Source organism: Sminthopsis crassicaudata, chromosome 3 (genome assembly GCF_048593235.1).
Source record: "Sminthopsis crassicaudata isolate SCR6 chromosome 3, ASM4859323v1, whole genome shotgun sequence".
In the NCBI taxonomy this organism is placed as follows: domain Eukaryota; kingdom Metazoa; phylum Chordata; class Mammalia; order Dasyuromorphia; family Dasyuridae; genus Sminthopsis; species Sminthopsis crassicaudata.
This window is the reverse complement of record NC_133619.1, coordinates 19,810,390-19,835,725: the sequence shown is the minus strand read 5'-3', so window position 1 is coordinate 19,835,725 and position 25,336 is coordinate 19,810,390. Positions and strand designations below refer to the sequence as shown.

At 37.0% G+C, this 25,336-nt stretch overlaps 1 long non-coding RNA gene across 2 annotated transcripts in view; it reads left to right on the top strand.

The window, feature by feature from the left end:
* LOC141560249 (uncharacterized) overlaps positions 1-16,967 on the top strand; it is a 65,073-nt gene extending 48,106 nt beyond the window's left edge. Inside the window, exon 5 of one of the 2 annotated variants that reach the window (XR_012487675.1) lies at positions 16,892-16,967. This is a non-coding gene — a long non-coding RNA (uncharacterized LOC141560249). Of the gene's footprint in view, positions 1-4,084; positions 4,254-16,891 lie in introns of those variants that run through there. The other variant, XR_012487674.1, reaches the window with a different exon arrangement.
* Positions 16,968-25,336: the final 8,369 nt, after the last annotated feature.

The following is a 25,336-nucleotide window of genomic DNA, read 5'->3' as shown; positions in this document are numbered from 1 at the left end:
GATTTGCCAAAAATAAGTAGGAGAGGTATATCACCCTCTGTGAATTTGGAGAGTTTTTCAACAATAGGATCAAAACAAATGTTTGTCCCAAATGAAGGAAAGGCAGGGGGTGAAGTATTTTATTCTATGCTGGATCTCCCTCTTTTTAGATCAAATTATATTTTTAGCTATGAGAGGAGTTAGTCTTGGTAACATGAACTTCCCCTTGCAAATCAGAATCATAATAAAGAATAATGGGTAATTTATCCAGCTTCCTTCTAATCATTTATTATTTGTGATACACTCAAGGACTTGACCAGTGTCACTGTGATCTGGAACATACCCCTTGATGTCTGATGCCCTCATTAGACACTTTTGCATGCAATTTCCCCCCTGCTGACTCTTGGGTTGTTGATGAGAAGCCATTAGTAAGTCATTGCCCCCAGGCCCTGGCACAGTGGAGACCAAGCTGTACTGCAGCAGTCTAATACCCCACAGTGAGCTGTACCCACTGGGCACCATAGCAGCCAACAGGACTCCATGACCTGGCAGTTCCTAATGGCATCATTGCCACCGTGTTTGTCATCACTCCATGGATACTAATCTTCCCCCAGAGTCAATTTGACATTGCAGCTCATCTCATCTGCCACAGGAAAGAGAAAGGGAACAACAAGAAGAAGACCCTTGGTCAAATCAATTATCGAAATTTTGGAATAATTTAGACTGATAGCAGAGCATATTTCTCCCTTGACAGAGTTTTTCTTTACAGGGAAAAAAACACACACACACAACCATGAGCTGTTAAGATGTGAGTCACAACAATTACTATACTAATTCATTCTGACAAGGGACTGATTCAGAAATAAAAGGATACAATAAAAGCCATATTAATAGGATACTTAAATCTTTAGGTGCTGCAGGCAAGTCTGAGGAGAAATTCTGGGGTTCTAGAACTTGGATTACATGGCTTGAGGGATGCCAATAAGTATAAAAATGCTAGAAATTTAAAATCTTTCTTTATCACAACACTCTAGGGATAAAGAGAAGGAGCTTTATTATTCAGCTGCCAAAAGTTGTATCCTAGATTAGTACCATGCTAAGGTCATGCAATATGCTTAATTTCATAATTAAATACAGGAAAAAATTGTATAATAGCTCTGTGTGTCATAAGAACAAAGAATTTAAAGCTGAAGGTTACCATCTAGGTCACTGAGTCCCCAGTTCTGTTTTGCAGCTGAAGAAACTGAGGTTCAGGGAAGGGAAGGGACTTTTCCCATTATCACATAAAGAGCAAAGCTCAAATCTGAATCCAAGACTCCAAACCCATACTTCCATCCACTTTATTCTACCCATCCTGACACTAAAAAAGCTTAGGTTAATTTCTAAAGTAATAGTCTTGAGTAAATAATTTGAAATGAGCTATGGGGTTTGCAAGCTGAGGATCAAATATTTGAGTTAAAAGGAGATTGAAAATATTCTTGATAAGGAAATAGGAGTTTGCTGCAATCAAATATTATTCAACTTTCTTTTATTGAAATGGAAAAACTTAAATGTTCAATAGTAGTCATGATTTCTACTGCAATCATTTACTTCTAAATTGTCAGAAAGGTAGACTTCATGCTTTCAACTTTTATTAAGCTGAAGCATAATAGATTTCAAAAGCATGATTAAGATCTCAATTTGATTTATATTAGACCATTTGAGGGGTACTATAAAAAATGGACCCCTTTCTTTGGGGAGAAAAGTGATAACATCGATCCTGCTTTAATATCTGTTCAATTCAACTCTCTCTTCTCTCACTATTATGTAGAAAAATTAATCAAAAGAAACTGAGGGACTGATCATGATTGACAGTGTCCCCTATATTTTATATGCTTTCTCTACCACTTTTTTATTCATGGAAGAGAAGAATATTGCATCAATAATTCTATAGACTCAAGACTGGTAATTACATTAATTCAAATTCTAATGTCTTATGTTTTTCTAAACATTATGCTGATAGAGAAACCATATTCCATTACATTTATGACTGTCGCAACTGGTATAGCCATTTCCTTGTATCAATGAGTAATCTTCCCTTCCCCTGCTCTCTTTTGTTTGTATTGTTTTGCTAAAAACAACAACAACAAAAAAAGCAGTATTATGAATATCTTAGTATATATATATATATATATATATATATATATATACATATGTATATGTATATATATATATATGCATATATGTATATGTATATGTCCCTATTTTGTGGTAATAAAATGTCAGTCAACAGATATTCAAGAAACGTTAAGTTATCTATCATATGCCAGATTCTAGGGATAGATTTTTTAAAAATTGAAACAATCCCTTCTATCAAGGAGCTGACATTCTAACATATGCTTATAAAGGTATATACAGAACAAACAGAAACTGTTTCAAAGTAAAAAGAAAAAAAGTCCTTTAATAGCAGGCTTTCTCCCACTGTTGCATGCTAAATTTGAAAAGTTTGAGGTTAGACTACAGTGGAAATCTATAATGGGACTATCGATTATGTCAATAACTTGAAGCCTTTGCTAGATGAAAACATTTTTGATTGGCTTAAACAATCAGAACCCCATGAGAACAGGGTCCATGCATTTCCTTAAATCAATCAGAGTTGTTGTATGAAAAATTTGGGCCATACCTTAAAAAAAAAAAAAAAAAAATTTCTTAAGAAAAGGGAATTTTTCTTTCAGAACAAGGTGGAGAGATTCTAAAGGTCTGGATTCAAAAGGCAGAGCAAGCCTGATATTTAAACACACTTCGGAGAAGCAAAGGGAGGCCTGAGCTCTGGCAGATAAGGGAAATATTGAGTGCCATCAGATTTTCAGTTCTTTCAAAGCACAAGAGAAGCTGAGAGAAATCTCATGAAAATATTTGCTCTCGCCCTGACATCTTCTCCCAGTGGCTGTCTATCCATAGACACTATAATCTTCTGTATTGTTATCCAAAAGTTTCCAGTAAATGGAATTTTGCCTCAACTATAAAGAGTCCCTGGGTTTACCAGACATAGATATAAATGCAAAATTAGCCAGCGTGTTCAAGCTTTTGCCTAGTTGTTAGAAATTACTTTAACTAGGGGTTCAGTTGTTAAAAATTTCTTTAACTGGGGTTCAGAATAATTCTAACTGAACTCAAAACTTTTTATCTAACATAACACCTTAAAAATCCCAAACTAGTCCCAAACTAAAATCTGAAAAAATGAATAGGAGGAAACCATGTGGATTAATAGGAATCTGGGAAAATCATTTACTCAATTTACTCAATAAAATAAAGCAACATTTGTGATTTATAATTTAATGAAATGCTTTATAAATCTTACATTGTTGCTAGTATGAACGTTATAACAGAAAACAATACTGTCTTTGAGCTAGAATACATTTTCCTGAAGAAGCCTTCATTATGATGGCCAAGTATCATTTTACTCTACCCCCTTCCCTCTGCTGTTCTTGCCAGAAGGATTGCTGTGACTCCAAAGCCATTTCTCCTGGGCACCCGTCAACCACTTTTCTGCCTCAGATTTCCCACCACCCAAATGTAGAGATGCTGGGATTATGTTAAGCTTTCACATATCATAAACTCCACTTTGTATCTGATTCATGGGCTCCCTTGGGACTCCCCACAGTATCTCTTCTCCTCCAAAAGAAATGTAATATTTTGAATTACCGACCTTATCATCCCCGAATGCTATGTGATTGTTTTGAAAACTGGCATGAAACAACAATAGTAATTGTTAATGTCTTTCAAATGCACCATCTTCTCAACTTTACTATGGTTAAATTTCAGGCTTTGGGAACCCAAAGTCAGTTTTAAACAACGAAAGAGGAGAAAGACATCACAAAAAGAAACGTCTGAGGATTTGTCTTCTTGTGGCTTTTGTCTCCTGGGTTTTGTCATTTTTCTGACATTGACAAACCTTCACTCAATGGAGAGGGGGAAAATAGCCCCAGTGATGGGGATTTGGTTCCTTTGAAAGAGTAGACCCTAGGATGCTGTTAATCCACATGGCAGCTCCCGAGGAACAGCCTAGTTTAGGAGATGTTTTTAAATGATTATGATAACATATTCAATTTTACTCTGTTTGCAGGAACTAAGTTGATAGGAAAAAGAAACATCTTCTGAGCCGATAGTTTCCTTCAAAACCATGTCCGTAAAACTCCCCAGATTAATAGAATACATCAGTCACTGTATTGTGAACAGGTAACAGGCCGAGGAGGGCATCAGGGAGGATGATTAAGTTAAAAAGTGACTGCTGACCTCTCCCTCCATCCTGAACCCCCCCACATCCAGATAACCATTACTTCTTCCTTTGAAAAATAAAAACAAAGAAAAACTTTTCCTGGAGCAAATGCAATGCATTATGCAGCTATGGTGAGCTGACACGCAGCCCTGTGGAACACGCTTCGACACACGGCATTCAGCAGACAATGGCTCCTTTACCCGGAGTCACACCAAAGGACTCCCCATCCGCCATCAGCTGCCAAAGCCAAGCTAATGTCACCCCAATAACGACTCGCACCACGAAAGCTTGTCAGCGTTTTAATGTGTTTTCTTACCAACAACCCTGCCTGCAAAGCTAGGTGGGACTAAGCTTTATTATCCTTTTCAGATGAGTAACCTGAAAGGGAAGCGAAGGGAAGAGATTTTTTTTTTAACAGTCACACAATTAATCAATCATGGAGCAGTCTCTCTGGCCATCCTCATGTTTGGAACTCTCCGACTCCTGATTCCAAAGTCCAAAACTAAAATCCCGCGTGCTTCAGAAAACCTTCCACATCCCTTCTTGATTCTCATGCCTTCTGTCTGTTAATTATTTCCTATCCTGTGAATAGTTTGCTTTATGGATATTTGATTGCATATTATCTCCCCATTACATTATAACCTTCCCAAGTCAGAAGTTGTCTTTTGCCTCTTCCTCTATTCCCAGTGCTTAAGACAGTTCCTGACACATAACAGGCACATAATAAATGTTTCTTGATTGAGCATTTATTAAATACCTACTATCTCCTTGGTATTGAGTTTAATAAACTCCGGGATTGCCCAAACAAGTGAGTCCGTCTTTGCCACTGAGGAGCTAATAATCAAGCCCAGAGAGACACGGATGCAGGTAGGTTTGGACAATAGAAGTACAACCTGATTTGGAAAAGGAAGAATTATTATCTGGGGGATGAAGATTGCCTTCAAAGAAGGTGTTGCTTGGGCCAAACCCTGAAGGAAAGGGTGCTCAGAGCAAGGGCCACATGGATTAAAATGTGTCCCATATGAATCTGAGTGACAGCTACAGAGTGGATAGTCATCGACTTGGAGTCAAGAAGAACAGAGTTTTAATTCTGCTCCAGATACTTCCTCTTTCTGTGATCCTGGACAATTAATTAAGTTTCTCTCCATTTCAGTTTGCTCTGCAAAATGGGACTGATTATAAAAAATAAAAACTTATTAAGAATTAATGCCTCCCAAGCATGAAATGAGCTTCTTTGAAAAGTGGAAAAAGGCTCTCCTTGGAGATCTCCAAGTGGAGGCTGGAAGCCCACTATAAAGGCCAGAACGCTTTTGTGAATGCCTTTCAAATTCAAGTTGTGTGATGCTATGAATTGTATTCTCTTCCTTCTAACTTCCTCAAATATTTTATTTATATCAATTATAACACTTGTTATACAAATTATAAAGGCAGAACGACAATGTTTATAAAGTGTTTTAAAGATATATTTGATCATAATACCCACCTCAGGAGGCAGATGCCTTATTATCCACATTTTTTAAATAAGGAAAGGGAAGATGTAAGACTTTCCCAGGATCATAAAGCTAGTAAGTATCTAAATCTGATGCCTCATGATCTATCTGCCTTTAGATCCAGGGACCTAACCACTGCTCCATCCAGCTGCTCTCTATGTTATATGCATATGTATTTGTGGAATGAAGGAATACATAATTTGCACCTAATCATGTCATACAAAATGTGAGGGAAAATTCCTAGAAGTCTGATGTATTTGAAGAGCTAAAAATCTGATATCTATCCTTAGCATCCCACTAAAATATCCCCTTGAGCATATCTAAAGCTGGAAACATAAAATGTTGGTTGGTAGAAAGCAGTATGTTTCTCATTTTCAAAGGAAAAAATGAGAATAAGTAAATGATAACTAAGGATCCCTTTTCCATGGGTGATAAATAATTCCCAATTATAGGTTAAAATAATTTTACTTATCACTTCAAAAAAAAAAAAAAAGTTGAGTTCTAAATCTCTCCGTCTCCTGTTTCTTCTCCTCTTTGAGAAGGCAAGCAATTTGATATCCATTACACATGTGAAGTCATGCAAAACATTTTCCATATTAGTCATGCTATAGGAATTGGAATTAATGGATTTTTCCCTCATAAGAAGTCCTCAAGAAACAGTTCAATGACTACTTGACAGGTATGTTATAGAGAAGAAGTATTTCTTTTCAGCTATTTCTTCTAGACAACTTCTGAGGGCTTTTTAACCCAGAAATTCTAAGATTCTGTGAACCATTTTTATAGACAACTTCTCATAAATTGGAGCCTTTTCCATGTGTCAAGGAATGCCTTAGAACATGAGCTTTTAGATATGGAAAAGAGATGGCTTTCTTTCCTACTGTCATGACCCCAGCTTTTGTTGTCTTCACTTTTGCTCTTTGAGGAAGTAACAGAAGAGGAGTTTTGTTTTGTTTTATTTTCCCTAGAAGTATATTTACATCCAATAAGAACACATGGGAAAGCTTCAGAATATATTGACTCTTCCCCCCATGTCGTGCTTCTAGCCAAGTGCCCACCATAGTCTCTAAAACTAGGTTTGTATTGGATAATGGTCAAGGACCAAGAAAAATGGAAATGTTCTTGATATAGTTGCTCCCATGGGGAACAAAGGGAGAATATATGGCAAATAGAGGTAGTTTCTTGCTCTAAAAATCTCCAGCTTTGCTGGCAGAGAACATCTCCTTCTCATTATGGTTATGCTCCAAATGAGTAGTTAGAGGGACCAGAATGTGCTCCGGCAAAGGCAAACATGATGAGAAGCTGATCAAACCCCACTTCCTTCCTAAAGCTCTCAAATGTTATACACAATGTGCAAGAATGTGCAATGTCCAACTAAGACTTGGTTCTTCTCAGTGGTTCATTGATCCAAAGCAATCCCAATAGACTTTGGACAGAAAATGTCATCTGCATCCAGAAAAAGAACTGTGGAGACTGAATGTAAATCAACACATACTATACTTCTTTTTTCTGTTTTTTTTTTTTTGTTTGTTTGTTTGTTTTTTAAATCTCACCCATGGTTTTTCCCTTTTGTTCTGATTTTTCTCTACCAACATGATCCATAAAGCAAAGTGTGTTAAAACTAAATAAATAAGTTGAAACACTAAAATAAAATAAAAATCCTAACTCACTATGAATCACAGTCATCGGTACGATGTTATTGCTGTCACTAGAGTTAAATGGTTTTCATTATCCTCACCTCAGTCTGATTGCTGCATCCCTTCCTTTGGCCTGATTAAGTATTGCTAAATATTACAAGAAATATCTCTGATTCGTGACAACCAAAAGGTTGCCTCAACAATGAGGGAGAAAGGAACTTGGGAGACTAGCGTCAGTGATGTTAGAAGCTTGTGAGGGACTGATGACTCAGACTGCAAGGAATTATGGCTGCCATTTTATCAGCTTCCTTTGCAATTCAGTCTGACAACTTTGGTCAACAACGTTCAATCAGATCTAATCAAGTCCTATCTGGTAAGCATTTGCTAAATATCTAAAATTTGAAAATTGAAAGATAGGTCGGTAATAAAGCCTTGGAATTTTTAAGATCTGAATTCAAGTTCGGCTATAAATGAACACACATTTTGTGGATGACTTTTATAAAACCATTTAACCGATATAGTTCCCATAGGACTATAATCAATCAGTATCTATAATGAAGATGGCTAGAGGAAAGAGAGAGATTTGCCTGACGTCTCCCCAGTTCCTCTCCAAACAACTTTAAAATAATACTTCAGAACAAATTCTGGAGCATTTATAGTCAAGAAAAAGGTGGGGTGAAGCAATTTTCTAGCCCAAGATAAGTTAGAAGTTCAGCAGGAAAAATCTAGGATGCCCAGGCAAGTCAGCAGCAGGCCTTGAAGGCAACTGAGTCAGTGATGGTTTTTTAAAAGCACTCAGGCCATACATGGTAGTGGGGTCAGACCACTGTTCAAAAGGAGATCACTGGGAGCAAGACTTTGTTGCATTGCTTATATGTGGTTCCAGGATGCAATCTTAGGGAGAGAAGGAACACTATCATAGACACAGGCCAGGAGAAGAATTATCCAACCACCGGGTCTGTGTTTTCTTTCACAACATGACTAATAGAAAAATATGTTTTGCTTGACTGGACATGCACAACCTCTATCAAATTGCTCTCTTTCTCTTAATGAGCTTATATTTCACGGGAAGAAAATGTAAGATTTTTTTTAACAAAATGTTCTGTTATTTGGTTGTTTCACTTCCTAAAAGAAAAAAAAAGAGAGAAATACTAGTATAATTGTTCTTCCTTTAATTAAAAATAATATATGTAAAAAGTATCATGAAGCTCGTAATTAGATCCCAATGCTATGATAATTATTATTATTGAGAATCACTTTGGTACACTTCAAGAGTGTATTAGGAAAACTACTTAGAAAGACCTGAGAAGTCCTCCCTCTCAGATATAGGTCTGAAGATAATACTTTACAGTACAGTTGTCATTGGAGGATGCTGCTATACAGATGTTATGGCAAATATTTAACAACCAGCTCTACTCTCAAAAATGTACATTTAAGATATGTTTCTCAGTAAAAGTGATTTTTCAGATTAATTTCCATTATTAAAATTTTCCCTTGCTTTCTTCAATCTAAATAGTAAATTTCAAATTCACCTATAGTGTTTTCCAATTTCCTAATTGCAAATACTCACCTTGAACTAACCTTGGCTTGCGACCCAGTTTGAATTGAATCCAGGGCACCAATGTCTATAAACATCTAGAACACATCTAGAATCTTGCCACTTTCAAATAATCCACAATTTGATAGCAAAGCGAATCCACAGAATTCACTAAAAGGCATTACAAGTTCCCTTTGTGGTTATTATGATTTGACTTTTAAAAAAATATTCAATGATCAAAACACCCCCCTCAAGGCTCTCCTCCAACACAGTTTTTCCCTTGCATGTGTCAAAATCATACAAAATTACTTGAAAGATGCAACAGCAGAGATAACTTTGTTTGTTAGGCCTTTGATCATTAATGTAAAGGGAGGCAAAAAAGAGGGGGATATCTGCTCTTCAAAGACGTTTGACACTGACATAATTCAGTAAAAATGATTTTTCTAAAGGAAGATCTGCCCACGGCATTACCTACCCCACTCCTGTGACTCCCTGTTACATCCAGAATCAAACATAAATTCATCTCTTTGGCTTTGTATCCCTTTACAACCTTACCCCTTCTTATCTTTCCGAGCTTGGATCATTTCAGTCCCCTCTACAGACTTCACAGTTCAGCTCCACTGTGCTACCTGCTGTTTGTCACAAGTGTCATCCCAACCCCAGACTCCTAATCTTTGTAGTCACTGTTCCCCATTCCTGGGCTGCTCTTCCTCCTCTCCTACAACTTCCAACTGTCTTAAAAACTTAGCTCTCCTCCCACTTTTGTCAGGAGTCTTTTTCTGCCCTCTCCCTGGCTGAGAGGACATTCTCCTTTGAAATAACCTAGCTCCTGCTCTGAATATATCTTATAGTTACCTTTTGATATGAGGTCCTTAACAGTAGAATACTTACATTCTCCAGCAAAATACTGGGTCATGGGGCTGCTGGATCTCTGAAGAATTCATGTTGTGAGTTACTCAAAGACTAATAGGGATGCATGGAGCATGCAAATAATGCCCTATGATACCAACAAAAAAATTAGGAAGGATAAGCTGCATAGAAACGTTATCTGAAACTAAAAAAGAAATGTTCTCGTCAGAGAGGAAAGATGAGAAATACATAACTGATAGAGGGCTTCAATGGCATCCAGAGAGATTTAGAGAAATACTCCCTGTAACCTCACTGTGTGAGATGGATACATTGAGGATCTTTTATAGGAAGATGGGGGACACATATCCCATAGATTAGAAGGGATGGATTGGGACTAATCTATCCTACTGGAGATCATCATAGATGAGATCACTAATATGTCAAAATATCTAAGCCTAATTTCGGCCAAATAATATTTCAGGTTTTTGCGAGAGTGTTTCTTTAATAGAGAAACTTTTATAATGCAGAAAAATCTCCTAAAATGGCAGAAAAAAAACAACCCATAAACATGTTGGAATACTTCTGTCTTGTTTATCAAATCTCTAATCTCCTTTCTATTGTTTAATCACTACCAAGTAGGTTCGATAATTACTGCTTTATAGTACATCTCAAGATCTAGAATTATTAAGTCCTGTTTATTCCAAATATTTTTCAGGATTTCAATGATTATTTACCCAATCCAATAAAGTAAACTTTAAATTGTTTAACTGGAGAATTGCTAACCATTTAAATTAATTAGGACCATATTGTCATTTTTATTATCACAGACCAAAATTCTTGAACTATTAATACCCTTTCCCATACTCTACATAATTTCAACAATTATTTTTTGCTAATCTTCTAAACAGCTCTAACATATTTTGATTTATTAACATATGTAAATTGCTTTGCAAGTCTTAAAGTGCTTATTATCATCATTATCATCATATTCTCCCCTTCCTTCCCCACACACAGGGATGCATTTCTTGTCATAGATCTGTTTCAGGTCTTCATTGCCTCATCTAGAAGAGAAAAAAAAATCCATGATTTCCTATGGGCCCTAGGATAAAACATAAAGGATTTACCATTCATATAGATTGTGGGTCAAATAGATTATGGATTTCCTTTTCCCTTCCCAAACCTGTTTAATATGGGATTCTTTCCCATGTTGCCAGCTTTACTCCTTGAGGCTGCTGCTCTCAGTTCAAATACTTCCTACTTCTTCCCTTCAGTATCTTCTGCAGCATTATAAGGCTCTCTTAAAGCTCCTGCTCATAATTCAAGCTGATCTCTCAGCTCAAAGATCAACTTAATCTTTTGGGTCTTTAGAGCTAAATGGAAATGCTTTCCCCCCTAAGTTGCATGACCCATTGAGCCAGCCCATTCTCAAAACTCTGTCACACATACAAATATAATCTGGAGTTCCAATGGTGGGGATTTAGTATGGGTCATTTGCCCTCCAAGCTGAGAACTGTGAAATTCTAGAGATAAACTCAACCTAGGTATCAATAGTTCACATGCTAAAAGATCCAGCGAAATTATAATCTTAAACAACAATCATCCAATTAGGAAAATGTTGGTAGTAAATGTAATTTGGATAATGTCAGCCTTATTCTTGAATAAGTGCAGGGCCTTTTATTCTATCAATCACCCAAATATTTTGGAGCTGAAGGTACCTTGGTTGAGCATCTTCATTTATCTTATATGCATTGCTGTCTGTACCAGCTTCTATCCACCATCAGTCCCTGAGCTTTTTGAGGGCAAGAACTGTTTTTTTGCCTGTCTTTATTACTGAGTTACTGGTTTTTTTTTCTCTTTTCTTTGCATCCCCAGAGCTTAGTGCTCTGGAACATAAGGGAAGCTTAATAAATGCCAGTGGTTTGGCTGACTGATGTTCCAAGGATCTCCTCCTCTGGTTTACAATGGAAGGGAGGGGAAGCAGCAAATATTTTAATTTTTCCTATAGCTGAATGTAAGCTCCTTGAGGTTAAATACTATTTCTTTCCCTTTTTAGTATCGCAAAACCCTAACACAATACATCATTTAACGAACACTTACTAAATTGAGTTGGAATGAATTTAATTTCCCATATTTGGAAGGGAAAATAGAGGGCAGATGTCACATATAATATGGAGATGGAAGCCACAGGATATTAATGATTGCACAGAGTTGGCAGAGAGATAGAGAGAGAGAGACAGAGGGGAAAGCCAAGGGGGAAGTCAGGTCTCAAAGGGAGCCAGTCTGAGAAGGTGGCGTTAACAGCAGTGGAAAAGAGGAAGGCATTAGTATTAAAACATTTGTTAGGGTAAGATGAGAAGTTTGTTTGTGGACATGCTGTGCTCCGGCTAACAGGGAGACATTGGATGGGAGATGTCCCGCTGGCCACACCACAGGTAAGATAAAATAAAATATACATTTATAAAAGACACACCGAGAGCCATATGAGCCCATGCTGGAAATGCATAAACATCCTATTTTAAATGCTTGAAGTTGTCATCACACCTCCGTGATCTATTCCCTAGTTTCCACCGGTTTGAACACTGATGAACAAATGTGGTACTGCTGGATTTAGCTGCATAAGATGCATCTGAACCTTGGATCCTGCCACAAAGTCCAGGGTGATCTTGGGAAGGTCATGTGCCATTTTCACCCTTAATCCCCCAATCACAAATGGAGAATGAGGTGAGATGAGCTTTGCCATCTCACTGAGCTCCAAATGCATCATCTTACCATCATACAACAGCAAATGGAAATGAAGTGCTTGAGCCCTTAGTAATGAAGCTAACCTTCAACTGCCTGCTATTATTTTTTTTATCTTCTCTAGGTTTTTTTTTTTTTTTTTTCCTGAATCCAGATCAGGCTTCTACTCTGTACATGACCTTGTGTTAAAGTTGTTAATGGGCTTGGGAACAGGCAAGAATTTATCAAAGTGCATTTTAGGGGGGTTGAATGAATAAAGTAAGAAAGCAAAAGGCTCAGTCCTTCCAATATTTTCGTATACAATAAATTTGCATATTCATTCTATTACTATCGGGCAGGCAGCATATAAATTCATTTAATTGAATGGTATTCCAATCAATAATACTCAATGGTCAATACCAATAGCATCAATCACCAAGAGATAAAGCCTGAACGAATTGAACAATAAACTATTTTGTCCAGTTAGATATAAACTAGTCTGTCTAGACTTAAGACTTTCAGGTCTTTTTAGTCATTCTAATTTGGCTGTGTTTTAATATTAGACTGAGTACATCATTCTGAAGAAACAAGAGCTATTCTGAGTAATAAGCAGGTATTGGCTTTGAAGAGAAAACCAACTTAATCAAAAAAAGGAAGTCTGGACCTGAAATTTAGGAATTATGGCATTTCAGCAGCAGTAGTGAAAATAGCAATGGAAGTAGCTCTATGTATGTAGCAGCAGCAATAACAGTATTAGGAGATGGCAATTGTGCTGGCCGTGATGGCTAAGAGTTGTAACCAAAACCGTTCAGTACAGTCTCTAGCAAATATACCAGAAAGTCCACTTCAATTATAGTCCTCGTTTTATATCAAGCTATCTAGCTTTATGACCTTTTAGCTCTCCAGGTCTCAATTTCCTGTTTTTTTTTTGTTTGTTTGTTTGTTTTTGTTTTTGTTTTTTTGGTTTTGTTTTGTTTTTTTTATAGGTATAACAATTCTTCTTTAGCAATTTCCAAAGTTTGTTAACACAAAATTAAATAATAGAAATCAAAATTTGTAAATGGAAAAATGCTATAGAAATGTAAGGTTATTTTGTGTTATTTGATTAAAGTAAATAGAGAAGAATTTTAATTGTCTAACATATGACATTGTATAAATAACTTTATGGATGATATATCTATATATCTCTATCTAATATGGCCATTTCTATTTAGAATCCTTAAATATTGTATTTATTGTACAATGTCAGATGGAAGCGATTCTGAAACCCATTTCTATTAAACTTTCTTTCTGAATAAGGGATTTTTTTTCCTCCATTGCTTTGTGTTCTTAGATTTATTTTAAATTGGGTTAATATAACTGTCTTTTGATCTTGCTTTTTTTTTTTTTTCTGTCCCACTAAAATCTCGCTGTTTGGCTCCTTTTTTTGTCTCTGTCACTTTTTGGGTCCATCTGCCTCTATCTTTGTCTCTCTCCTAGTGCAAAATAATGCTGATTACTTTTTAGCATGTAAGTAGAATTCCTGTAGCCCCAACCCTTTCTTTCTTACTTTTGTCCCATTAATTTCCTTTTGATTTTTAACTAGTTTTACCAAACAAATCATGTTAAGCTCTGTAAATTATGAGATATAAGTATATTTATATATACATACATATAAAATATACACATATACATACACACATATATCCACACACACATAGATATAGACACATATAGACACATACATATAGGTTGTAGATAATCTACATTGGTGAAGGAAGTTTTCACACTGGAATCTGCCTTCTTCAAGGAAATTAGATTGAGTCACAAATATTTTTGATCATTGTTCTGTAAATGCTCCATATTGAATTGGAATACAAACAACTGAGCACAGAGATATTGTGTAGTTTCTCCCTCCCTCCTTTACTTTCTTCCTTTCTCCTATCTTCCCTCCCTGCTTCTCTCCTTTTCTCCTTTTGTCCACATAGGGTATCAACCCTTACTTACAAAAAGCATTTTCTTTCTTTTATACTTCTGTACCCTTTTTTGGAATGTATTAGTTAAATTTCTTTCTTAAGAACCAGGCCTTAGACCAAAACCAACCTGATTGTAATTGGCCACCACTAGGTCCTAGGACAAGCCCACTTTGGTCATTGTTCGGGTCCTAACTGACTCAGAAAGAATGTGAATAGCAGTCATTTTTGCATTGGTCAGAAAACTTGAGGGTCTTCCCCTCCCAGCTTAATTAATCAATCAATTAATTAATTAATTTAGATTATTTGGACTAGATGAAAGAGGGGATTCTTTGCCTCAGTTATTCCCCAGCCTTAATCACTGAATGGGTGCAGCTTCAGTCAAACTGTTGAAGATCTTAGCTTAAAAAACTTTGGTCTCCCATTTCATCATCTCAAATTGTCTTGATCTGTATTTTGCCACTGGACCCAGAAGGCTCTGGAGGGGAAAGTGAGGCAGGTGATTTTGCTCAGCCCTCCCTCACTTAAAAAAAATTCATTTGCTTGTCATATTAACACCTCCCTGATGTCATGGTCCTCTTCCAGAACAAAGGACAAACAGCAAAGATATCTACTAAAATACTCCATTCTTATCTCTATCCAACAATCCCGTTACTTTCTCTTTTCCACTTCATTATTTGCTTGCACTTGTCCTCTTAGTCTATGATCTTAAAAATCAAATTCCTTCTTACCTCCTCTATTTATTTTTAGCGTGCATTCTCTAATAATCAACGACCAATTTCTGTAAAAGTAATTCATCTTAACATAATATTTCAACAGAGAAAAAATATCAAGAGAGCTTTTTAAAAAAAGTTATTTTTCAACCACATTAGCTAGGGTTATTCTTAAAAAAAAAGAAAAGAAAGAATAATTATAAGGAAATTATAAGGGTGCTTTGAAGTTATGTACTTGATTTGGTGAGTACTAGAACAATCATATATTTCAGAAAGGACATGTCTGAAAGATGCATCAAATTGGATTTAAACCAGGTCATCCAGAGCAAGCAGCATGAGGAACATTCAGAGCCAAGTGACCCCCAAGTGAATACTGAGCCACACTGAGAGATCCCGAGGAAGGGCTGATCTTACACAGTACGGGGATGTGCTAGCTAAGCTAGCAGAGCTTTTTCATTTCTGATTTTTCTAGTTTTTATGAATATCATTGTCTTCCATTCCCAGGATAATAAAGTTCAAGTCCGATTTGTATTTTACACATATAACTTGTTAAGTAACATGTAACTCCCTGAGTTTTCAGCTTAATGGCATATTACGTGAAAAATGTCAGTGCATCTAATATGTCATCATATTGTCACAGGCCCTCCTTCAACCCCTGGATTATTTAGAGATTTAATTTCTCTGAAGTATATATCCTATTTTGTGCCTGAAACCTCCCCGTAAAGAAACATAAAATTGAAAAATTGGATCTGTCAATTAATAGTTATAGGGAAAGTGTTTGGTTATTTGTCTTCTTCTAAAATGGGTACTCTAATAAGAATTCCTGTTTGTCTCTTGGGGGTATTCAACGTTGGGTTTTGGTAGATACATGTATATAATGGTGTAGTATCTAAGCTGTTAAGTTTAAATAGTCTGAATGCAATCAGATGAATGCATCTCCAGATATCACATCTCACTGCATCCCCACCCAGAGCTTCCTCAATGATCCTAAATTGGATAGATATTCACACCTATATTAATATTATTATTATTATTATTATTATTATTATTATTATTATTATTATTATTATTATTATTATTGCTGGAGCAATTGGGGTTAAGTGACTTGCCCAGGGTCACACAGCTAGGAAGTATTAAGTATCTGACCAGATTTGAACTTGGGTCCTCCTGACTTCAGGGCTGGTGCTCTATCCACTGCACCACTTAATTCCCCCTTCACACCTGTATTTTAAAAGGCTACTATTTCCTATGGGCATCTAGGGGGCTCAGTGACTAGAATTTTGGGCCTAAAGTCAGGAAAGCTCATCTTTCTAAGTTGACATCTGATTTCAAACATTAACTGTGTGGCTTGGGACAAGTCTGTTTACTTAAGTTTCCTAATTTGTAAAATGAGCTGGAGAACAATATAACAAATCATTTCAGAATTTTTACCAAGAAAATCCCAAATAAGGTCACCAAGAGTGGGGTGGGACTGAACAGGAACAACCAATAACAAACTATTTTCTTAGCAAACACTACTATAGTAATGAAAAAGGGGCATAAAACTGCTTATATTTTTCCTCAAGGAAAGAATGCTGATGTCAATCTCATTACGTTGTGAATCCCACCTCTCTTTTTCCCTTAAAAATAAGTTCTCATCGCCACATTTCATAGACAAGAGAAATTAGTTTTGGGTTACTAGAGAAGTAAATTCTCCAACCCTTGTGAATCCCACTATAATTCAAGGAACTATGCATAACTGGGCCTTTTCAATACCCACAGGACTTCTTCCAGTCAGAAAGAAATATGGGATGCCTGAGAGAGGCAAGCTCCTTCTAACTAGACCCATCAGAGCCATACTTCTGTATAACTCATCTAGCAACAAAAGACAAAGTCCTATATTTTGTGGCTTGGTCTCTCGCTTCTTTTTCATCTCTTAGTCAACGTGTGTTCCCTTCTTGACAAAAGGTAGGTTCTATCTGGGAATTTTCACTTCTTTCTAGATTAGATTGTGGAAATCTCCAGAAATTCAATGTTGTCCAGGAAATCCCATCCCTCTCTGCCCCAAAGGCTGGTGAAAAGTTCCATCATCTCTGGTCTGTGTGCTCATAACTGAGAGAATATGTGATTGAAACAAAATTCATGCCTCTACAAGACTGTTTTCCCCTCAGATCAATGGCTTAGGTACACTGCAAATCTTTGATCTGATCAGCTCGTCTTTCTCTTTCTGTCTTCCTCCAAAACCATCAATGCTCCCTGGTTCACCAAAAAGACTTCTTTCGTATAGGATCAATGAAAGGAGTTAATTGAGCCAATTAGATCCATTGCTATCTCTGAGATCCATTTGTTGTCTTTTAAAAGCTGGAAATGAGTTGACAATTAGGAGAATGAGGGGATACCCTTAATCCCCAATCTTCTCATCTGGTCACTACTATTAAAGAAAGGGGAATAAACTTTTGTGTGCACAATGCTGACTGCTTTTCAATTAAAAAAAACCTATTTGCACAAAAGCCCACAAATAGAGAATAGCAAGTAAATATTCAAAGAAACTGCAAACAAAATTCATGGTAGTCAGACAGATGGGAAGATACCAGAAAATGCACAAAATAAATGAGCTCTTTTCAATGAGAGAGATAGCTCATGTCTATCAGTAGAAGGAAACCTTTATATTTCAAGGTAAAATTGCCAAAATGTCTAGGGAATACAGATGGAAATCAGGGATATTTTAAGGAGCTGACTTGCCCTATATTTCCACATGTTGAATCTAAAAATCCATTCTCTTGTTATCTTGGAAAATCTTTACTTTGCCTTCCATATATCTGGATTTTTAAATATTTTTTCATTTGTTCTTAGGTAATGGTTTTATAAATATAAAACACATCTATCTATCTATCTATCTATCTATCTATCTATCTATCTATCTACCTATCTATCTATGTATCTCTATATCTCCTGAAAAAAGGAAATGAAAGAGTGGATACTTGGAAGTAATAGCTGCAAAAGAAAAACTTTGACATACTTTATATTGTTTTGCCTCCTGTCAGTATTGATAGAGGTTTAATGAATACTACTGCTCTTAACAACTGTGTTCAGTTAGTTCTTGTTCTTTTGTTTTCTTATTAGCACAGTTAATAATATGGCTTTCTTTCCTTAATGGCATTTCCTATAAGTGAACTTGACAACTATTTCAATTCTGAAATTAGTCCAGTATCTACTAGACAGATAGCCGATGGCATTTTCTTGAGTCCATAACCCTTAGGGACAGACTTTTAACTCAATCATATTTTTAAAATATGAAAGAAAACAAATTATCATCCAGTTGTTTTTGAATCAGTCATCATTATCAAATGACATTTATACTTCTCTTGCACATATGTGTAACCACAACATAAGGACCCCAAATGAAATACTGCTTTCTCCTTTTTGTCCCCCAGTTATGAGATTCTATTATCAAGAAAATCAAATGAAATTGAGTCTTCTTAATTTTACTTCATTAATATAAAATTAATAAAGAGTCATAGATACAGATATGGATGAAATGATCAATGTATATATATATATATATATATATATATATATATATATATATATATATATATATATATAATACATGTATACATTAATCATATCTAGGACTTAGGAAAGTTTTAAGTTTCCAAAGTGCTCTACAAATATTATCTCATTTTATCCTCACAACAACCCCGGGAGGTAAGTGCTATTATTATCCCATTTTCCATATCAGGAAATTATTGCCAGCAGAGGTTAAATGAATTGTCCAGCGCTACACAGCCAGGGCTGGCAGGAACCTAGGTGCCACAATGGGTAGACCATTAGGCTTAGAATCAGGTAGACTCATTTTCCAGATACTTACTACTTGTGTGATTCTAGGCAAGCCACTTAACCTTCTCTACTTCATTTCCTTATATGAAAAGTAGGCTAGAGAAAGAAATGGAATGGAATAGAAAGAGGAGGGGAAAGGAAAGGAAGAGGAGAGGAGAGGAGAGGGAAAAGGAAAGGAAAATAAAAATGAAAGGAAAAAAGGAAAGGAAAAAGGATGGAAGGAAGGATGAGAGGAAAAAAGGAGGAAGATGAGGGAGGGAGAGAAGGAGGAAGGGAGAAAGGGAGAAAGGAAGAGAGGGAGGGAGGGAGAGAAGAAGGGAGGGAGGAAGGAAGGGAGGGGGAAAGAATACAGGAAAGAAGGAAGACAGACAGAAGGAAGGAGGATGAAAGAAGGAGGATGAAGGAACCAGGAAAAAAAAGGTAAAAAAAAGTATTTTAAAATCTACATTCAGAACCTATCTATTCTTTCTCTGCAGGTACATAAATGTTTATTTGCTATTCTCTATCCAGTGATTCTTTTTTTTTTCCAGATCATTTGTTTTTCTTATGAGAAATTTTGCCCTTTCCCCCATTTTTTAGTCTCTTTATTTTGCTTTAATATTTTTGTTACTTTATGAAGCCCTTGACTTCTATTTGTCCATTCTAAGTTTTAGGGATTTTGTAACTTGGACAATGATTTTTGCCTGTTGTGCCTAGTTGTTAAGCTACTTTCCAATTCTTTCTTTTATTGCTCTCATTCTTTTTTCCTTTTCCTCCATTCAAATACTCTCATTCCATTTATTTAAAAGCAAAAACAAACAACAAAATCTCTTATTTTTTTTTCAGGAATTTTAGATAAGTCTGTGAATAAGCTATGGTTTAATCTGGGGCACGGCTTATAGATAATTTGGAATCATTTCCCCCCTGCAATTCTGTCTTGAGTCCCCCTGTCATCAAATTAGCTAATAAGGGTGGTATTCTTTTTGTTTGTTTGTTTACCCATCCTTCCAGCCTACTCCCTGGCTTTTGACTTTGGGCTCTGCCATACTTCTGGAGGGACCATCTGGATTGGTCCTATTTCTTTCTTGGGATATTAAGTGTTTTGTTATTTCAGGATCTCAGGGTTAAGTTAAGGATTTTTATGCTTTAAGTTCTCCCCAAGTGGTCTGATCCAGGGAGACAAAATCTAATTGCTGACTCCCCAGTCAGAGCTCTAAAACTTTCTGAGCTGAGGTTAGGTCTCCACAAGCAAAGATTTCTGTGGACTCTGGCTTTCTCAGTTGGCCACAACTGTAGGGTCCAGGATTTCTGTCTTGATTATTATTTTGTGACTTGGCTAGATTCTGAGAGCTAGACGTTGTGTCTGAACTTGAGATCAAAGCCGCACCATCACTGCTGCTTGGTTCTCAATTTCCTCCTTTCTTGGTACACTTCTCAGGGCTTTCCTACCTTAGAAAGATATTCCCACTTCTATCAAGCCCACAGCCAGTCAATAATTACTAAACATGTCCTATGTAGGCAACTAATAATCATAATAATAATCCCTGCCCTCAAGAAACTCTCAAACACCAGATGTGTGCAGACCCCTTCTCCCTCCTTCTGCATCTGTGACCCAAGATGGGGCAGTAGGCCACAGCTGGCCCTCCCCATTTCAGTAGCCCACTGGATCTGGGAATTTCTTTGCTGCCATTCAGCCTCCAACTTCACTCAAGAGTAATTCATCTGACTCTATACCTACTGTCTTTCTCCTAAGGATAAATCTCCAAAGGATTTACTTTGTCTTTCTGGATTTCATGACAAGTATTGGGACTTGATGAGGTTATGTTTTCTTGCTCTGTTTGGAGGAGTAGGAGAGGCGAGCTCAGCTGTACTGCATCCTTCTAATCTGCTAACTGCAAGCATCCGGGGAATGAGGGCTTTGTTTCCAAAGGAGGAAAATAATTTTAGATTCTTAGACATATGGAAGGAGCCCAAGCCTTGAGTACATGGGTCACTGAAGTTGTTGCTTTTGAATAAATAGAGCAAAACAGAGACACTGAGATGCTAAAGTGGGGGAGAAAGGAAGGGAAGGAGAACGAGAAGATAGGGGGGAGAAAGAGAGAGACAGGGACAGAGAGAGACAGAGAAAAACACAGAGACATTTAAAACAGAGAGAGACATAGAGAGAAAAAGAAAGAGACAGTGACAGAGAAAAAGACAGAGACAGGAAAAACACAAAGAAAGACAGACACAGAGTGAAAGAGAGAGAGAGAGACAGAGACAGAGAAAGACAGAGACAGAGAGAGAGAAAGAGACAGAGAAAGACAGAGACACAGAGAGAGACAGAGAGATAGAGAGACAGAGAAAGACAGAGAGACAGAGAGAGACAGACAGAGAGAGAGAGAGAGAGAGAAAGAGAGAGAGAGAAAGAGAGAAAGAGAGAGAGAGAAAAAGAGAGAGAAAGAAAAAGAGGGAGAGAGAGAGAGAGAGAGAGAGAGAGAGAGAGAGAGAGAGAGAGAGAGAGAGAGAGAAAGAGAGAGAGAGAGAGACCTACCTAAGGCTACATCAGGAGGAAAGACAAAGAAATAAGTCAGAAGGTTGCAACCATTGTCTCCTTCACAACTTTCTAATCACTTTGGCAGCAACAATTTTGGGTTTGTTCCTGATGAAGGTCTCCTCTCACCATTTTTTGTCAGGTGGGTTACAAGACACTCTAACTTGAATACTTCCAGGATCCACGATTTCATGAATATGAATTTCTTTTTAAAAACCCTTCTCATGGACGGAGATCCCAACAGTCCTCTAACTGATGAGACACTTTTTGAGATCTGATGCCATGAAGATGTATCATCCCGTGGCCAGCCTGACAATGAGCCAGGCTTAGCAAAGCTTGTGCACAGATGGCAGACATATGGATTGCTGCTCCTTGCACAGACCCAGGACATCCTTATTATGAATAGTCCCTCTGTCTGAGCAAAGACATTTCAGTTGTGCAGGACTCATCAAGGCTGGAGCTCTGCCGGTGTAGACTTCAGGAATTGGCGATCAGTTCTCCGCCATGATAAAATGCGATGAGACTTTAACGTCTCTCAGACATCCACAAGCTGATGTGGTAACTGCCTGAATAATACAGAAAAACGATTTGAGATGGTCAGTTCAAAGCTACTCTGCAACCCTTGAAGTGCTCTGTGGGACAGCAAGGAGGTGCAGAGGCTGAGGGTCAGCTCTGGGGATGAGGGGCCCTGAATTCCAATACAGCTTCAAACACTTATTAACTGCTCAAGTCACTTAACTCTGTTTACCTCCATTTCCTCATCTGTGAAATGAGCCGGACCACTCCTGTATCCCTGTCAAGAAAACCCCGAATGAGGTCGCAGAGAGTCATTCACTGAAATGACCCAAACAATCCAAAGTGTAATATGAAGAATATCTACCATTATTTTTATTATTACTTTTGAAATGCTATTTCTCTGAGCTTTTAATCTTCATAATAAAAAACTATTTGCATTCACATACAGAACATCAGGAAAGAAATTTTGTTCCCACAAATTAGAAGAAGTTTTAGCTTGGATCATGTTGGACTTCTGAAACTTGTATTCAGAACTTTTTGGAGAATGAGGTCATAGACCCCAATGCTCCATTTCCATGTTCTCATTTCTTAGCTGACTGAACTGCTATGGGATTTGTCTGACTTCTCCACTGTTCCTTCATTGGGGACCAACGCCTCCTTTCAACTTCCTCTTTTTTTTTCAACTTTTTTTTTTTTTTTACATTAAGATAGTTTATTGTTCAGAATTCTTCATAGACTTTTATATATATACACACATATATATATAGTTTTTATTTACCAGATATATGCATAGACAATTTTACAGCATTGACAATTGCCAAACTTTTTGTTCTAATTTTTCCCCTCCTCCCCCCATAGATGGCAGCTTGACCAATACATGTTAAATATGTTAAAGTATAAGTTAAATACAATCCATGTATATATGTCCAAACAGTTTTGGACTTTGAAATAGTGTACCATTAGTCGGTGATCAACTTCCTCTTATGTGTTGTCTTCCCCCATCAGATTAAAAGATATTTGAAGGCAGGGACTATTATTCCCCCTGTATCCCAAGTTCTTAGTGCAGAGCCTGGCACATGGTAGGTGCTTAACAATCGCTGATTATTGAGTTTTTCATTAAAATTCCTTTTTAACTTGCATTTGTAAAATACTTGAATATTTAAAAACACTTTTCTCATCACCATCCAGTTATGTAGAGTATAAGTGATTCCCATTCTATAGACAGGGGTAACAATCTCTGATTTTCATATAAAGTATTCTCATGGTTCTGTTCCTTTCACTCTGCATCAATTCAGACTTTCATTTATTTCCATGAATATTTATCAATTTCTACTAAGTGGAAATCACCCTTTCATGCTTTGGAGATGCCAATATGAATAGTGATACGACATCTGTCCTCAGGGTTAGACCTGTAGGGTGCTCAGAAGTCTCATGCTGTACAACTTGAGTACTTCAAGAAAGAAGAAGGTGCTGGGAATTATGAGCACCAAACAACATCACAAACATTGGAACTGATGTCTTAACACTCAGGAAACATGACTGAAACGGGAATTATTTTACTGCCAACTTACTGTATAGTTAGATCATCAATTGGTTTAAAAAATCAGTTTAAAAATAAGCTTGAAAAGGATAATGTTGGGAATTTATAGTTATAGAAGCATAAACACTTTTTGTTATTAATTATAAACTTGGAAACATGTCCAGCAAGCAAAAGAAAATGCATTGATTATGTGTTGTTATTATAATGCCATTTAGAGAAATAAAATAATATTATTATAGATTTAGAATTAGAAGTGACCTTAGATGTCATCTAGTTCAGGTCCCATTTAGCAATTTAAGTCTAGATATGTCATGAAAGATTTGCTCAAAATCACAAAGTGGCAGGATCTGCCCTTATTCTTTCTGCATCCAGTATTTTTTTTTTTTTTTTTTTTTTTTTTTTGTGGTACAATGTGGTCTAGTCCCTGCAAATAAATTACTTTATTTATTTAATTAATTTATTAATTATTTATTAATTTTATATATACATACACACACACACACACACACACATATATAATTATTTATTAATTTATTTAAGAGACATCCAAGATAAGGAGTCGATAGATGTGCAGAAAAGTCACCAGAGAGGAAACTGCTCCCATGTCCTTGGTTGTTCCCTGAATTCTGCAGCTACTGAAGAAAGATCCAAACAGTATTCCAACATGGCGGTCTTATTTTTGGTGAAGGAACAGGGCATCCTGGACCTGAGGGGATTTCAGTGAGTGCAGCGAGAGTCTATATTAGAATGGTTGGATTGACACAAACTATTGGTGTGAGGGAGAGCTGTGGGGGGAAGAAGCCTGTGGCCACCGAGCATCTGTGGTGGTCATTCAGACGAGAGCCTCCACAGAACGTGAGTGACTAAAATGTAGGTTCTCCCAAAGGGCTGGCTCTGCTCCTGAGCTGAAGCTTGCTTTGGGGGAAGAGGAATGAGAAATTGGCTGGTCAGTGCCATGGCCACACCCAGTCGGGGCCTGTCCAGCTGGCTGGTGAGCAGGATTCTTGTTTCATTCCTGATGGGAGGAGAGAAGTTCCTGGGGAGCTTTGATGGGGAATCCCCACAGATGTCAGAGAGCTGAACGGTACAGGTCGGAGCAACGTGTGGTGCTGTAGAGGAGAAATAGAGCCCTTAAGGGTGAAGGACTCCAAGAGATACAGAGAGTTCTGAGAGTAAGTAATATGGTCTGGCAGCTACACCATTCGTAGAGAAACAGAACCAAAATTGCCTTCACCATCCAATAAGAGACAGTCTTTCTAAGAGGTGAAAGATAGCACACTAGGAGAACAACAATTAACAATACAAATTCATTTTAAAAACTTAACTTTGAAGATGAGACAGAAGGTTGCAAGTAATAAAAAGTCAATACAAAAAAGTAAACATTCAGAATTTCTTGTGAGAATAACAAGTTAAACCATCCCCGAATTGTTTGTGGATGAAACTGGAAGATGATATATGAGTAAAATGGAATGGAACATGACTGCCCCTGTTTCTGTTATTTAATTCGATCAATTATGAAACAATGACTGCTTTTAGACCAACCATTGGATGTACTTCTGAACTGATGTACTGACATTGTACATAAACTGGTGTACTATAGGTAGAAGTAGCAAGGCTATTTAACAAAATTAGCACATCTAAAATGACTGTACCTGCAAGAATATAGAAAAGAAATCTGAACAGAAATCAATAAGAGCAACCAGGTGGTGTCATGTAAGGTCTGGAGTCAGGAAATTGAGTTCAAATCCTACCTCACATACTTATTAACTCTATAACCTCCAACAAGTCATTTATCCTTGTTTGCCTCAGTTTTTTCATC